The sequence below is a fragment of the Lissotriton helveticus genome, chromosome 1_1, assembly GCF_964261635.1.
Source record: "Lissotriton helveticus chromosome 1_1, aLisHel1.1, whole genome shotgun sequence".
Taxonomy (NCBI): domain Eukaryota; kingdom Metazoa; phylum Chordata; class Amphibia; order Caudata; family Salamandridae; genus Lissotriton; species Lissotriton helveticus.
Genome location: NC_136057.1, coordinates 907,009,349 through 907,022,566, shown reverse-complemented (window position 1 = coordinate 907,022,566; position 13,218 = coordinate 907,009,349). Strand labels below are relative to the sequence as shown.

The 13,218-nt window shown below is 41.9% G+C and overlaps 1 long non-coding RNA gene across 2 annotated transcripts in view; it reads left to right on the top strand.

Annotated features, from left to right (window-relative positions):
* LOC144771334 (uncharacterized) overlaps positions 1-13,218 on the top strand; it is a 364,444-nt gene that overhangs the window by 56,023 nt on the left and 295,203 nt on the right. For both annotated transcript variants that reach the window (XR_013599277.1, XR_013599276.1), the window contains exon 2: positions 6,075-6,241. This is a non-coding gene — a long non-coding RNA (uncharacterized LOC144771334). The remainder of the gene's footprint in view (positions 1-6,074; positions 6,242-13,218) is intronic.

Sequence of the window (13,218 nt, the reverse complement as noted above, 5' to 3'; positions counted from 1 at the left end):
ATATGGTCTCATACACCCATGCTTCTTCAAAGTAACCTATAAGGAACGCACTTTCAGCTTTGACGATCCGGCTGACCTTCGGAAATTCATCCACACCCATAAAGATGAACTCATGGAACTCAGCAAACCTTAGTTCTTCTGTAGTTTTATTTGTTGTTTGATTCTGTTAATATGTTGTTCTTTTTACTTCTTCTTATGTGGTAACATCTTTTTGCTATCTCTTCATGTTATAGGTTCCCTCTTTGAAATTGTGATGCGTAATTCCCTTCTTCATGCTATCCTAATGTTTGTACTGTCCAACCCAGCCCGCTGCCATTCTTTCCTAATCATTGGTAAGTCTCCTTCACTTGTTCTTCTTGGTCGCAACTAGTCATCGTTTTTTCTTCTTTTTACTATTTTTGTTTCTTTTCCCTCAACATGACTATTGTGGGTTTTTTGTTATTTTTGTCTCCTGCTCGTGTGGTAGTCTGATTTTCACCGCCCACCTCTCACTCCACTGTTTTTCACTTGCATGTCTTTTGTGACTGAAGCCATCTGGCTTTTTGTCACCCTTTTTTTGCTTTCATTTTTTGAGGGACTCATTCCCTCTCCTTTTTTCTCTTTCTATGTCTATCCCTTTTCTCTTTTTCTACCTTCTCTTTTCTTTCTTCTCCTTATGCCTGGACTTCTCTTCACCCTCTTTATTACTTCCTCCTCTTCCCTTCTGGTAACTCCTCTACTGTCCAATTACCTTTTGCTTCTTATGGTGCACATACAGATTGATTTTTTCACCACTTGCACCTCTTCCGTTCCTATACGCTCTTAATCATTTTTTCCTGCTTTCTTATTCATTATCTACTTTCCTTCTTATGTTCTCCTAATCCTTTGCTTACTCTCTCCCTATTTATTTAAATGAAAGGTCTTAGAATAATTTCAATTTCTTGGAACATTAAAGGACTTCGAAATCCGATTAAAAAACAACGTGTCCTTTCTCATTTAGCGAGATTCAAATGTCAAGTTGCTTTATTGCAAGAAACTCATTTATCTTTACAGGATTTGTCTTCATTGCGTAAACAATGGGTGAGAGCAGCTTTCTGCTCCCCAGCTGTTACTAACAAAAACGGTGTTATTATCTTATTTCATAAATCATTGACTGTTCAGTTGCTGAATGAGTCACAAGATACTGAAGGTAGAAACTTTCAGGCCCAACCCTTGCCCCCCTACTAGAAGTCCTCAGAGCAAAGATCGGGCCAACACTCTCATATGGCATAGAGATCTTTAAAGGTAAAATGAACTCTGCCCTAAACAAACACACTACTAAAATCTACAGAAAGGTACTTCACTTGCCGAGCACCGCTTCCCCGGCCCAGATTAGATTAGAGCTGGGACTAACTAACTATGAAGCCTCTAATGTCGGCTCCTATCTTAAGCTGTGTCACAAACTAAGACAGGCCGAACCAGGTACACTAGAATCTCTAACCTGGAAAGAAATCAACGAGACCAACCCAGGGGGAACATTCGGCCGCCTCTTGAACGACTATATCCACCAAATGTCAGTTGCCGAACTCTGGGCTCTTAACCCCAGTCAGACCGTTTTTAAAAATATAATCAAAAAATGTGTAAGAATGAAATCTCTGGCTGCAGACAAAGCTCTTGTCACAAAGCGCAGCCATTCCTGGGCAGTAGTTAATTCCTACAAACGACTAACACCTGCTGCCTACCTCTCCACGACATTTTCACTTCATCTAAAACGCCGTCTGATTGCCCTAAGAATGGGAGATTGGCGCTTTCTTCAAAATTTACCCACCTGGCGCCGCAAAAAGGAGGCCACAATATGTAGAGGATGCGGATTAGCAACTGAAACAATTTTGCACGTGCTATGCATCTGCCCTACATTTAACTCTCAACGCAGGCATCTGCTTAAGCCAGAATGGAACAGGCTGGGGGTTCGGTCCTGTAGGCATGCCATCATTGCTGCTTTGTCTTCGGATAATATTAATTTAAGTATAAATTTGGCCAAATTTATTCAGCAAGCGTACCGCAACCTAGAAAATATGGATACTGCTGAGGTCTCTGCTCATCGCTAAGTCGGAATATGCATTATAATAGAACTTGCAAAGACCAGGAGGGCTAATCCACAAATTGTAATGTTTTAACTGGCATGCTTCCGGCCACATTTTATTGTTTGCTTCTCTTTTAATCATTTTTTAAATTATTTTTTATAAAACTGTATACAATGTGATTTGTGCGACTTTTAAAGATATGTTTTATATCTAAATAAAGGAATTATTACACTGAAGGTAGATGGTTGTTTTTGGATTGTACTGTTAATAATGTTAAGTTTTCCTTTTGCAATGTTTATGGCCCTAATGGTGTTGACCCCACCTTTTGGAATGATTTTCCTCCGCTTCTCTCCTCACAGGACACTGAAGATTTAATTTTAGGGGGTGATTGCAATCAGCTAATGGATCCCTTTTTGGACAGGAAATCACAAACCAAGTACATTCCTAACAAAATGCAAAAATCCTTCCATAAGGCAATTTCCTCCAGAGGCCTTATTGATTCATGGATAATATCCCTCCCTGACTCTCTTGAGTTCTCCTTTTTTTCTCCAGTTCACACCTCGCACTCACGTATTGACTACATTTTTCTCACCCAACATTCTTTTCAGTTTATGACTCACTCAGAAATAGGTTCCATTCTCATTTCCGACCACGCCCCCGTTATTTTGGACATGGATCATCCTTCTCCTAATCCCACTTCCAGGCGCTGGCGCTTTAATAATTCTCTCCTTCTAGACTCTCTGTTTGTTGAGCACTTTTCATTGTTCATGGAATAATTTTTTCATACTAACCTTCACTCCACCTCTGAATTTCATTTTATCTGGGACGCCTTTAAAGCTGCCGCTAGAGGCTGTATTATTGACTTTGTATCTCGTAAAAAGAAAAAAGCCATAGCTCACTCTACTCAAATTCTCAAACAAATTAAACATCTGGAACATCTCTATTTCACTACTAATTCCCCTAATACGCTGTCTTCTCTTATTAAAGCTAAGATGCAGTATAACAAACACTCCTGGGGCTCTGCCTCCAATAAACTTCTTAAATTCAATGCTAAAATGTACGGTGGGCGTAATAAGGCAGGTATATCACTTGTAAACTATCTCAAAATTAAAAAACAAAAAACTAAAATTGTATCTATTACTGACTCACACGGTATTCTGCGGTCCTCTGATGCCAAAATCCTTGATTGCTTTGTTCAATATTATTCCACTCTCTACACCCCAGAATCCAACCCCTCTTCAGCACAAATTGATTCTTTCTTTCAATCCATCCCTAAATCCTCTGATAATGTCATAGATCTCTCCTCCCTAGACCCTCCTATTTCAGAGAAAGAAATACTTAACGCCATTACTCTTTTACCCAAAGACAAAACGCCCGGCCCTGATAGCTTCACAATATGTTTTTATCTTCAGTTTAAAAATGTTTTAATACCACATCTACTTCCCATATCCCTTATTAATACCGACTGTAAAATATATGCAAAAATTTTAACCTTACGGATTAACCAAATTATTCCTGATCTCATAAACATATATCAGTCTGGGTTTGTTAAAGGTAGATCCATTACGGATAATTCGAGAACTCTCCTTAATATTATACACCTTGCCTCTAAAATGGATTCCCCTATTGCGGCTATTACATTGGATGCCGAGAAGGCTTTCGATCGGGTTAATTGGGATTTTATGTTTGGAGCATTAAGATGGCATGGTTTCAGTCCTCCTATTATTCGTTACATTCAACTGCTTTATTCTGCTCCTTCTACTTCTATTTGGGTAAATGGTCGGCAATCTGATTATTTTTCCCTCCGTTGGGGTACTAGGCAGGGGTGTCCCCTTTGGCCCCTTCTTTTCGTTCTTGCTTTAGAACCGTTTTTAGAAAATATACGTCGTTCTTCTTCTTACACTGGTTTTATTTATAAAAACGTTGAGATCAAATACACAGCTTATGCAGACAACATTCTGCTTTATATTTCTAATCCACTCACTTCTTTACCTTCTCTCTTTTCTTTGCTACATGACTATTCTTCAGTCTCAGGTTATAAGTTGAACATAGATAAATCCGAAGTTTTACCACTTAATAAATTTTGTCTTTCTCATCTCTTTCATGGATCTGGTTTTGAATGGAACCCTACTAGTATTAAATGTCTTGGTATTCTATATGCTAATACCATCAGAGAAACCATTAAAATCAACCACAAAGACGTGCTTAAAAAAGTTTCTTCCCTTATAAATGGTTGGTCTCCTCTCTTTTTATCTTGGTGGGGGAGGCTTGCAACTATCAAAATGATGTTACTTCCTATTATTAATTTCTACCTTTCTATGCTTCTTATTTCTCTCCCGCATTATTTTTTTAAATCCATCAATAGTTTACTAACTAAATTCTTATGGAATAATCGTAAAGCTCGACTGTCTCTTTCTCGCCTTCAACAACCCAAAAACTTGGGTGGAGTGAACTTCCCTAACATCTCGCATTTTCACTCCGCCTTTACTCTTAAGCAAATATGGTCTTTTTTGGATGATACTGTCTCTTCCCCCATAACCGCATAGAGTCCTTTAGAACTTGAGCAACTTGCCCCTTTTTCATTCCTTACTGCTACTCGTTTTACTCACCCTCCGAAACGATTCCTTGCCCTCACTCTTAAATACTCTAAAGCACTTGCTCTATCTTTGCTTCGCTCTTTTCTCTCACAAGCTGATCTTCACTCTCTTACTCCCATATGGTATAATAAATCCCTTAAAATTAACAATAAAGCGCTCTTTTGGAAAGAATGGATTGATAAAGGTATTACAACTTATACTCAACTAATTAATGATAACGCCCTGACAACCTTCTCTCACATTCGTGACACCTTTCACCTCTCCAACACACATTCTTCTCAATATTCTCTGCTCAAACATCTTCTAACTGACTTTATTTCACAACATATTTTGTTGCCTACCTCTCCCCCAACTCTCCTTCATCCACCAGATTTTTCACTCCCTCTCAAAGCTGCTGTGATTTACAAAATACTTCCTCAACCTGATATTACTAGGACTAAATCTAAACTTGAGTTACTTTGGGAACAAGACCTAGCTCAATATTTTCCTTGCAGTTATGGGATAATATCTGGTCTAAAATACACACAGTTTCCCTATCAGCTAGTACTACACAGACATGTTACTTTTTTTACAACAGACTTTTTTTTACTCCTTCTGACTTATATAAATTTAAGTTACTTGATTCTAAAAAATGTTGGTCTTGCTCTCATGAAAATGGTGACTTTTTACACATGTTTTTCTACTGTCCATTAGTCAAATTCCTTTGGTCGCGCATTTGGTTACAATTGAACAAAATCTTAGCTACTGATTTTCCTTTTGAAATTGTACATATTTTCTTAGGTGGCTTTTCACCTATTTGGGATGTTCACTGTAATGTTCGTAAGTTTATAGATCTTTTTATAGCAATTTCCTTTCAGGTTATAACCACCAACTGGAAGGATACTTCCAAGATATCTGATAATGCCTGGTGGAATTTATTATGTCATAATCATAGACTTGACCGTGCCTTTGCCACCACGACTTCTTTATTGATTAAGAGAGACGCAGTGTGGATGCTGTTAACTGACTTTCTCTCCAGAGGTGTCACATGATGTTTCTTTTTTTTTTCTCTCAATTTTCTTTCTTTTATATTATATTTTGCTGTTTTTTTTTACATTTATAAGTTTATTTTGCACCTGCAGTTTTGGTCTATATAGATAGAATTGTTTACATTTGCATTACCTTTTAATATAAGAGCTTATTTCATAGGCTGTTCCCTTTTTCTCTCCTTTCTTCTTCTTTCTTTCTTCTCTTTCTTTTCTCCTCTCTCTCTCTCCCCCCTCTGTTTCCTCTCTTTAAACAAAATCTCCTTTAAAAGCTTTTTTCCCTTAGTAAAGCTCATTTACCCCCTTTCCAGGTTGTTTTTTCAGATGTTCTACTTTAACAAATTGTAATTCTTTTTGCTGCCTTTTTCTTATGTACTGATGTTTTACATTGTATACTTTCTTTAATAAAGCTATTTAAACAAAAAAAAAAAGAAGATAATGAAACAGAAAGCGGACAGTGACGGCACTCGGACTGCACGCAATGACACACAAAGGATGCAGAGATTGTCTCACTCCAAGAATGCAAAAGTTGCACATGCTCAGTCCAGACTAGAAACAGAGAAACTCTAAAGGAACCGTGAGTAGTGATTATGAAACACACAGGGTAAAAATAGTAACATGCAGAGAATAAAGACAATGAGCCACAAATGGGAGCATGCATTAGTACACATGTGAACATTTTCACCCATTTTCATGCAATATTGCAAATATTTTAAAGTTGTGCCCAAAAAACTGACAAGCCTAAGTTTTTATAGAAAACAACACATTATTGTCACAAAACCCAATTTAGCCAGCCTTTTAAACTGCTGACCCGGTGTGAGCACAGTAAATGATACAATTTTTAATTATTTTGCTTTAAAATCAAATAGATGTTACCTATTATAATTAGAAAGTACCTTCCATTAAGTTATTGCAAAAGCAGTATTTCTGTCTCCCAGATGGAGGTGAAGGGCAAGGTCAGAGGAAGTCACGGACAGCATAGTAGATATTCAGGGAAAGAGCAGAGGCCCTGGCCCTTCACAACATAAATACTGTATGAACAGAGGACACTTGGCCTTGTAGGGGTGGTGAGGTGGAAGGGGTGAGGGGGATGCACGGGGAGATTAAAGGAAGGCAAGGGAAGGGGCCTGCGAGCAGTGTTGGGTGAGGGGGAGGCACAAGGGGAGCACAGCAGGTACACAAGTGAAACACAGTGAAGCGCCGGTATTGTGATCGGATTCCCTCTTAGATGCTGCCAGCAGACATCAGCTGTCACGGATGTGCTGAAACAAATAAACAGCAGGGAAACCCTGGGGGCGTTTAAAACTGCACAACTGAATAAACAGTGCACATTCACAGATTTACATTCGCGAAAACATAAACAGCTCTGCCGTGTTGCTTCTGAGCAAGGAACTTGCAGTAGCGGTACAAGTCACACACCATCTGGCAAGGCCCGCCTTATCCTTAAATCGTCCCGACCTGGGTACTTTGGAGAGCTCGGCTACCATGAAGCCCGGGTTCAACTCTTCAATAAAGGGGTCTGAGGCCTGGAAGACTTATTCCCTCCACTAGATTCACTTACAATTAGGGATCATCCCCTTTCTTATACCACTTGGATTGGATATGCGTGCCCTAATATTTCACACAAACGTTTTAATTTATTTACGATCAGACATGGCGAGAGTGACATCATGTGCAAAACACAAACATCACTGGGCTTCCGCCGCCGGCCCGAAAAGCGGAAGTTCGGGAGCGTCATGCCTGTCGTGGTGCGGGACTTCCGCTCCACGACAGGCGTGACGGGAGCAGTGTTGACGCGGGGCTCCCATGCTGAGGGAGACCACGCGTGTGTTAGCAGACGTAAGAAGGAGCAGAAGTGGCGGTTGAGGCCGCAGATGCAAGTGTGGGGCTCCCATGAGTGAGGGAAGCCCCGCGATGCGGCGGAGTGACGGAGCCTGTAGCAGCTCAGCGAGAAAAGAGCCAGTGAGGGGGGGAGTTGGGGTGTGTGTGTGCGCGTGTGTGTGTGTGCGGATGTGTGTGGCTGTGTGCATGTGTGTGTGTGCGCGCGCAATTGCGCGAGTCTGACTTGCTCTGGAACTGGGACAGGAGATGTGCACGGCACGTGGGTGAACGTGCGCGCACACATGCTGAAATCGCCGACAGCCCTGCTCGTGCTCATCCCTTGTCCCAGATTCCCAGCAAGTGGATAACAATAGAGGCTTCGCTGGATGGTAGCGCTTCGCGCTGCTTACACCAGCTCGACCTAAAAAAATGACTGTTCAGTGAGCACTGTGCTTGGTTCCAGGGGGCCCGAGGAAGTGTGGACGCTTCGACCCCTGAAACCACGGTCCCAGAGGGTCGTGGTCCCAGGCAAGTCCAACTGGGGAGCATAACTATTTTTAGGAGGTGGTGGGAGGCCTTGAAGTGACATTTACGGGCAAAGAAGCACTCAGAAAACCTACTTGTATTCTTGTTATTGTTTTGTGTGTGGCACTGTGCACTCATACACTGAAAAATATATAGCATGAGATGCACACCTATTGTAATCCTGAGTTTTGACATCTTTTAAACATTTGTTTTTTTGCCAGCGTGCAACACCTGCTTTGCGCTTCGTCTCATTGCGCTGTAACGTGACTAAACCCAAAGAAAGGAACCAATTTCAGTTCCGTCAGGCTGCACAGCCAATTCGAATCCAATGAATCAAATTTATTTATTCACAACTATTTTCTTCTTAATTTCACCATATTTGTCATCCATTTTTATCTCTTATGTTCAATCCATTTTATCCAAATCGCGCTTGCCATCTGATTCCACAAAAACCACAGGAGTGTAAGTTGGGTTTCGCATGCCATGAATTTAATTCGGTCACTCAATGCATTTCAGCAGTAATGTTTTACTCGCACATGAAGGGGGTTCGAGCGTCTCTGTACGCCGGGACTGAGAGGATGAATTGAACTTTGTAAAATTAAAGAGCAGGCCATGATGCCCCTGACGAAGGGAAATATACTTCCCGAAATGCATTGAGTGACCGAATTAAATTCATGGCATGCGAAACCCAACTTACACTCCTGTGGTTTTTGTGGAATCAGATGGCAAGCGCGATTTGGATAAAATGGATTGAACATAAGAGATAAAAATGGATGACAAATATGGTGAAATTAAGAAGAAAATAGTTGTGAATAAATAAATTTGATTCATTGGATTCGAATTGGCTGTGCAGCCTGACGGAACTGAAATTGGTTCCTTTCTTTGGGTACTGTGCACTCATACCCAGGGCCGGTCCTAGGGTTTTCAGGGCCCTGGGCAAAAGGGAATGTGCGAGGCCCCTGAAATTTATATACGTAACACCTTCTGATCTCTAGGAAACTGCTTTGTGCGGACTCCAACTGGGCCACAGCTCCTCCTTTCAGCCACCCCAATCACCTCTTGTACAGCCATTTCGGGCTGAAAGTGTGAGAATTGCTTGGGGGCTGAGTTAAACTTGTGTGGGCTAAACTCCTGACAATGGGTGCCCTGCGAAGTCTCTGAATTGGCAGCCCGAGAGGTGTCCCCCTCCCCTAGGCCTTCCCACACCATCCCTTAGAGGCCCCAGGAAGGGGGCCCCCTCTCATGAGCCCAATTGTAAAGAGGCGCCTTTCTTTAACTTTGATCGGCAGGGGTACACGAGGACTGGTGGGGGTGTTGCCATTGTGCGGGCCGCATCCTGGTAGGCAGAGTGCGAAGCCCTGGGCAGCTGCCCACACTGCCCATGCCTAGCGCCGGCCCTGCTCATACCTCTAGAGCGATAGCACAGTGACTGAAGCTGTGTTTTATGTGATTATTGCGAAGGGCACCATACAACCTCCGGAGGGTGTGTAACTGAAGACCATCTCATTCATTTCATCAAGAGGAGGAGAAAGAGAAGAAAAGGGATGCCGAGAAGCAGAGAAAGAGAGAAAAACAGTATTACGTTCTTGATTTGATTCTTTTCTTTGGATAATCCTCCTTGGATTGTTTTTCATTCAATAAATGCCCCTTAATATTGACTACCGATAAGTGCATCCTCTTGGCTAAGTGGGTCTTAATTCCTACAGTGGTGTCAGAAGTGGGATAGGTAACGCCTAATAGACCGACACAATGACTCAATCTATCACCATGGAAGCGATGGTGGTCCAATTAGCGGAGGGACAGCACCATTTATAGCTGGTATTTAAGCAGCACACCCAAACGGCACAGAAAGATCAAGAGGTTTTTCAGCATACATTAAAAGAGCAGGCAACCCTCTTGACCACAAATCAGCGAGTACAAGACATAGCCATCCTGAGAGTCACCGATGCTGTTTCCAGTGTAAAAGTACCCATATGGAGATTATCCTTATTATTTCTTTGCAAATTTTGAGCGAGTGACTACCACAGCAACTTGGTCACAAGAAAGATGGGTACAATGCATTGCCCTATTCTTATCAGATGAATGCAAGCGGCTTATCAGTCAGCCAATCCCGATGGAAATACATCATATGTGGAAATAAAGAAAGCCATATTAGAATGACTGGGATACGACCAGGAATATTATTCAAAAAACGGTTTCTTTAGGGAAAAGTGGACTACTAGGGACAATCCTAGGGCATTATATTATTGCATCTGTGATTTAGGCAACAGATGGCTACAACCCAACTCTTCCACTATGACGGAGATTACCGAAAAAGTGTACTTGGTACAATACCTCAAGGCCTTCCCCAGTAATACTAGATCTTGAATAAAACAGCTTTCCAATCTTACGATACAGACAGCCATTGACCTTATATGGGCTTTTCATTGCTCCACTGTATTTAGATTGCATCAGGTCCGGCCTCTTGGAAACCCTCAAAAAGCCTCTAACAGTGATGGGGAACAACAGGAGAATCCAAGCCTGCTCTTCCCCCACGAGGCCCTGTCAAGCCCCCTGTGGGAGGGATAAATCCCCTTCAGGGACCCCAGTGTTATCGCTTCTTAGAATGGGGACACATTGCTCGCAACCGCCCATTAAAGAGACCCCCTAGCAAGCCCATGGAAGTAGGATACACTAAAGGCTGAGCTTTGCTTACAGAAGAAAAACCACCAGCCTATAAAAGAAAGGTTTATGTAAATGACGTCCTGTTATAGCTTTACTAGATACTGGGTGTCACCACACTATAGTCAGCAAAGATATAATATCTCTTTCCCAAATTAAAAGAGAAGAGTACGTACAGGTCACGTGTTCACGGGGACAAAAAGGAATACCCAATAGCTGAGATTTTATTGTAGGGGAATGGGAACCCCCAAGTGAGGAAAGTAGGGGTGGTTCCAACTCTGCCCACAAAGATCTTACTAGGAAAGGATCTACTGTGATTTGATGAATACCTTGCTCAACAAAACCCACAAAATACCCTGACAGCCCAGTTCCAAGATGCTCCTTTCACTGGTATCGAGATCGAACCCCCATTAGTTAGAGAAGGGAAGTCTCGCAGAGAGAAGAGAAGGGAACATTCTTATTATAGTTCATTGTCACATCCTTCGACTACATGTCTACTGTCCCCCTCAGAGAATCTCCAGTTTCTCCCACGAAGCTTCCCGGTGGCAAAGTGGGATGATAGTACTCTGAAATATGCTTGGGAACAGGCTACCGGGGATGAGAAGGAACAGGTAGGCTCTTTTACCCTTATAAAAAAATAGTTTGTTTAATAGATGTGTTCAAAAAAGCACAAATTAAAGGTTACAATTAGTGGACTCTATGGCGTTCTGGAGTTATATATTATGTCTTGCTCCTAGATGAGTAGTGGGTGGACACTATGGCCAAGAACAGACTTTAAAATATGTGCTATTAAGATTTTACTGGCCAAGCGTTTATAGGGAAGGGGCTAAGTTCTGTGCAGCACGTCCCCGGTGTCAGGGAATTAATCCACCATGTGTAGCAAAGGCCCCTCTCCGAAGCCTGCCCATTATTGATGTCCCATTCCAATGGGTAGGAATGGACTTAGTAGGCCCCTTTGATTCCTTCTTCAAGAGGACATCAGTACATACTTGTCCTCGTAGATCAGACAACACGGTACCCTGAAGCGATTCCCCTTACTAGTATGTCTACAATGGCAGTAGCTCAGTTGATGGTAACTTTCTTTAGCAGGGTGGGGTTTCCTCAGGAACTGTTAATAGACCAATGTACACCTTTCATGTCTAGACTTATGGGCCAGATTTGTTAGTTATTAGGTATCCATCAGATACAAACAGCTGTCTTTCATCCACAAATAGATGGCCTAGTGGAGAGATATAACTGAACCTTTAAGAACATGCTCAAAAAAACAATTGATGACACAGAGGACTCGGATAGAAAATTGCCCCCAGTTCTTTTTGCCATCAGAACACATGAGCAGAAGTCAACCAGATTTTCTCCCTTTGAGCTTTTGTTTGGGAGAAAACCCCGTACACTGCTCCACATGGTAGTAGAACAGGTAACTGAAGAGGAAGATGAGGGACAACCACTCCACGGATATTCTTCCTCTCGAAAGGAAACTTTATCCACTCTTTGGGAGAAGGTTTACAAACATCTAGAGAAATGCCAAGAAAAACAAAAGCAGTTTTATGATGTGGGTTCTACGATGATAGTTTTCAAAGTAGGAGATAAGGTATTTATTTTATCACCCACCTCAGAGAAGAAACTGTTAGCAACTTGGCAAGGCCCCTACACTATACAACAAAAAGTATCCCCAGTTATGTACCGGGTAGCTATTCTTAATAGGGTTAGGGAAGGACAGGTAAATCTTGTGAACCTGTTAAAGGCATGGACCGAACCCTCACCAAGTCATACCAACCCTGAGGTGTCACCCCAATATGTAAAAACCACTAAATCCCTGGATATACCCCTTCTTCAGTTAAAAGAAGATCTCTCTGTCAGTCTTACCATAGGGACAGTGTTAAAGGAAGAACCGAAAGCCCAACTCTTTGCCCTCTTGAATTAGTATCCCTCTCTTTTATCCGGTAAACCTGGATGGACATCTCTAGTGTCCCATAATATCAACACAGAGGTAACACGTGTAGTGAAGCTCAAACTATATCACATTCCAGCTGCTCAAGGAGAAGCAGTAGAACAGGAAGTGGAGGCCATACTAAATGCTGATATTATAGAAACCTCACAAAGTGCTTGGTCCTCCCTGTAGTCTGAGTGCTAAAACCAGATGGAAGTCTTCGATTCTGTATTGACTTTCGACCGTTAAATGCCATCTCAAAATGTAAAACTTATTCCATGCCCGAGTTGGCGAGCTGGTGGAAAGGCTGGGGAAAGCTTGAATAATGTCCACTATAGATCTTAAGAAGGGTTATTGGCAGACCCCCTCTCTCCTGAAGCCAGAGAGAAAACCGCTTTACCACTTCAAAGTCATGACTATCGGGCTACACAGGGTTCCTGCCACTTACCGAAGATATATGAATATACTATTGAAAGCCCACCAAACATACGCCAGAGCTTATCTCAATGACCTCTACAGTCCTCTACAGTCCAGACTGGAATACCCATTTACATCACTTACAGAAGGTATTACATATACTTAAACCAAGCAGGACTCACCTTAAATCCAAAGAAAACCAC